This window comes from Heterocephalus glaber, unplaced genomic scaffold (genome assembly GCF_053883595.1).
Source record: "Heterocephalus glaber isolate CG9 unplaced genomic scaffold, H.glaber_assembly_v1.0 deba00000546, whole genome shotgun sequence".
Classification (NCBI taxonomy): Eukaryota; Metazoa; Chordata; class Mammalia; order Rodentia; family Bathyergidae; genus Heterocephalus; species Heterocephalus glaber.
Genome location: NW_028258147.1, coordinates 17319967 through 17324316, shown reverse-complemented (window position 1 = coordinate 17324316; position 4350 = coordinate 17319967). Strand labels below are relative to the sequence as shown.

The 4350-nt window shown below is 33.8% G+C and overlaps 1 pseudogene; it reads right to left on the bottom strand.

The window, feature by feature from the left end:
- Positions 1 to 2493: 2493 nt before the first annotated feature.
- On the bottom strand, positions 2494 to 3500 carry LOC101707687 (transmembrane protein 126A pseudogene; annotated as a pseudogene).
- Between the last annotated feature and the right edge of the window lie 850 nt (positions 3501 to 4350).

Sequence of the window (4350 nt, the reverse complement as noted above, 5' to 3'; positions counted from 1 at the left end):
GAAGATATACTTATCTGGATTTTCTCTACCAAGATCAGTGGTACTACTTGCCTTATATTTTGATTTTGATGGAAGAAATTTGATATACACAAGCTATTCCAAAACTATCCAAATGAAAGAACCTCAAAGTTTAGGGCTGCTATAGGAAGTAGTAATAATCTCTCTCTCTCTCTCTCTGGAAATGGAAAAATGCATACAACACAGAGAAAAACAAGTACTTTATTAATAGTTTACTAGCATGACCTCCTTAAATCTCTGAATTTTAAATAAGCTTAGAATTTGATACTAAGAGTAAATGTAGTTAAAATGCCCTTTCATTTAATTGCTAAAAAAATTATTGACCATCTTGGTTATATTTAATAATTTGGCATAAGATAGTGTTTAATAGCTGAAGAAATAGTATTATAACTGACATTAACTTGTGCCAATACATTTATTTGAAAGTCGCCAGTGTTGCTAAGCAAGTATTTAAATTCAAGAAATTAATATATACATATATATATTCTATTCCTAAGAACATTAACAATTAGGTTGCACTAAAAACTTTCTATTGATTATTTCTCTCCCAATTTGTAACTGATACTTGGAAATTATAATAGAGTTCAATTTTGAATTACCTAAGTTGTTTGTTTTCAAATTATTTTTATAGGAAGAACAATGGGACAATATTTAAACATATCCAATTGTGTTTATTTATTCATTATTTCAGTGAGTGAATGTTAGTATTCTGCAGAGCTCTGGAAAAATATTGAAAAATGGTCATGGAGATATTTCAGATCTACTTTTTTCTTTAAAGATTTTATCATTGTACACAGTCCATTTCCTGAGGGACCTAGTGATATTGACAGAGTAGCAGAAATGAAAATCATGTTGAAATAACATAGTAAGTGATGGAGATCTCTGGAGAAAGCTGAAAGAAAATGTTAAGCTTAATTACAATTGACTTAGGTACAAGTAAGAAGAAGAAGGGTTAGACTAAGTATTTGCTGTTGATTCAGAAATCATTATGCATGATTCCCTACCTTTTCAATAATATAAAACCTTATTGTTTTACACAAATAACACTAAGATTAGGATCCCCATAGGAATTCAACAGAAATCAGTATTTTTTTTCCTTAGTTTTTAAGAGTCGCATTTATTATAGAAAACTTGGGAAATCAGAAATAAAGAAAAAAAAAAAAAACCCAAACAACCCTAACTGTAGTCCAGAGGATATCCACAGTAAAAATTTTGAGATATCTTTCTGTACATATGTAAGTTTGGTGGAGAATACATGTCATGTGCCTGTTAAAAAAATAAATTTTTGTTTTCAGAAAAACTGAAAATTTTTTAATTTTACTTGAATTTTAAATCTCTGGCAGCACTGCTTTATTTTTTTCTAAACAAGCAGAATGCCTATTTCACTAGCACAGCTGTCTTTTCTAGATTCCCCTTTATATAACATTAAGTAGCATAATACTTAAGATAAATCACTGTATTTGGGAGGACTAGGTAGAATATATCATCTAGGTTGACACTTTAGATTTTGCTTTGTACTCTTCTGTGATGACTGGTTTTCTTAAGTGTTGATCTAGACCAGTGCACTGTCTAACACTGTAGCTGTGCACCCCCACTACAAGCACTACTTGCTTAAAACCTATATTGCTAGTGGCTAACATTGACAGGGTAGCTACAAAAGTCATAGAAAGTACTGTTGGGCAGGGAAAACACAAGAGTTATGGCTATTATTTTAGTGCTTGATTTGTCAGGTGCTATGTTAGGCAACTTACATATATAATACTAGCCTTTGGTGAGGTTACTGATGAGAGTACTGAGCACTTAATACCTAAATATTAATGCCTAATATCATACTCTGAAAAAAGTCACAAGGTTGTGAGTCTTAAGAACTATCCCAAAATATATGGAACCTTCAAAAGAGACTTTGTTTAAATATTACAAATAGAGCTTTCCAAGGATATAGATTGGGACTGATCCCTTGTGAGGAAGGTTATTAAATACATTCTAAGATTTTATGGATTAATCATCCTACATAGACACTGAACTGAGAAAATGATGCATGTGTAAATTTGCTGTATTGATAAATCTTTTTCCTGTCTGGCTTTGTGAAGTCTTCACTGAAAACTACTGTATGGTTAGTTTTTCTTTTTGTATTACAGACCAAACTCAATGCCTAAAGTAAAAGAGTGGAACAAGCAAGGTAGAAAAGACAGTATTGAGCAAATGAGCAAACTTTATAGATAAATTATCCTTTTTTTTTCTTTTGCACAGTGCTAGGGATTTGAACCTAGGGCTTCATGCATGCCAGGCAAACACTCTTTCAGAGCACAACCTGTCTTTACTCTTGTTTAAGTGGCTAGTTTTTACTGAGGTTCAGCCTTTTGTTGCCCTAGGTAGTCTTGTACCTCATGTGCTAGATTACAAGTGTATGTTTATTTTTAACATTAGAGACAGGTTATTTTCACTTTTATTTTTGCATACATATTTGGTTAAAAATCAGTGAATTTCTAGGCTCGGTTTGGGTAACTGAAGAGCTATTATAAGTAGTTTATATTATCTAGACCCAAGGTATACTGTAAATACAGTCTGAAGTAAAAAGAGAAATAACATCTTTCTAAAGATAGGCTTGGATATTCTAATCCAGTATGTTCAGTTGTTTCCTTTCTCTGGCAGCAGGGCTGGTTGATACTTGGCTGCTAGGGCACCATTCACAGGTATAACCAAGAAAGCAGGGTACAAACCACCAAAAACTAAACCAATCAGTCCAGCCCGTGTCATGACACATGTTTCACAATTCAAATCACCTGTACACAGAGGTAAACTTACAAAACTAGTATAAGTGGCGTTTTCTGATAAAAATGGGATCCGCCATTGGTAAGCCAGCGGCTATACGAGCCTTTGTCACATGCAAGGTGCGCCGACAAAGACTGTTTGCTATCAGACCACAGAAAGCAGCATTAAGTCCAATATATGTTGATCCAAGTTCAAGTGGGCTCCTATCTGTTTCTGGAAGTTGGTTAATTTTTCTGGCTATGATATCAGTTAAGTTTTCCTTGATGGTATCATCAGGTTTATGATTTTCCATCTTAAGTCTTAGACTCGCCTCCCACGTTCTTCCTCCACCACGCAGAGGTTTACTGCAACCTTTGGTCCACTCGCCAGGGTGCAGCCATCTTTGGCCGACCAGAAATCAGTATTTTAAAAATACTTTATATGTTGAAGATAGAATGATTGTACTTGTGGCAAAAAAAATAAGATTAAACTCTTTCATCTTGTATACAGATTTTAAAACATTGGAAAATTACATTATTATTAAAACAAACAGTGAGCCCCGTATCACATTTCTACCCAGGTAAATATAGTATTTGTTAAATGGTTAGAGAAAATGCTAATACAACCAGTTATGTCAATAAGGGAACATCCTGAAATTATTTTTTTTAAATCCTGGGAGCCGGCAAAAAAATCGTATATAGTATAGTTTCGGGAAAGAGCTCATAATAGAAAGTGGTATGACTCTGAAAAGTCGTGTAAACACTGTACACTTTAGTTGTTTTTTTGTTTTTGTTTTTGGTACCGGGAATCGAACTCGGGTCCTTGTGCTGGCGGGGCAAGCGTCAGAACCACTGGGCTAAATCCCCAGCCCTGTGAACCTTAATTTGTTCAGCTGAAAAACAAATAAGTAAACTAAACCAGTGGTCAATGCGTGTTTCTGTTTCAGTCTCAAGCCCTTTGCCCCAAGTCAGTCATAATCATTTGAACCAAGGTTTCTTCAACTAGGCTGTCATTCACGGAAGTGTGAAACCACCTAATTGTTGTTTGCATGATTTAATTTCTGTAGTTAAAAATTATGCTGCATTTTATTCATCTGATAACACCTCAAAATATTGTATTGTATTTTCCTTTTTCTATGTCCTTTTTTTTTTTTTTTTCTCACTACGTTGCTCAGCCTAGGTTCTAACTCCTGAGCTCAAGTGATCCTCACACTTATCTGGGACTCCAGAAGTGTGCCACTGTGTCTAGGTTTCCTGTATAGCTTGAAACAACATCATGTTAAACAAGAAAATTTCAACCGGAAAAGAAATATCCTGTCTATAGATAATATTTTATTTTCTGTTCTAAAAAACAAATAAAATAATATTTTAATGAAAGATTCCAAGCATCAATAATTAGAGAAAATATCTATGTACCTAAATTTAGTATTAAAAACTCACAAGATATTTCCTTCAGATAAGAAATTTTAAAGGTGAAGTGTTTTGCAAGTGAGCCCCTTATTCTGTCCATGACCCCATTTCCTACTCTTTGATGGCATCTTTCTTTAGAGAAAACACTACGCAGGCATTAAGGTATATCTTT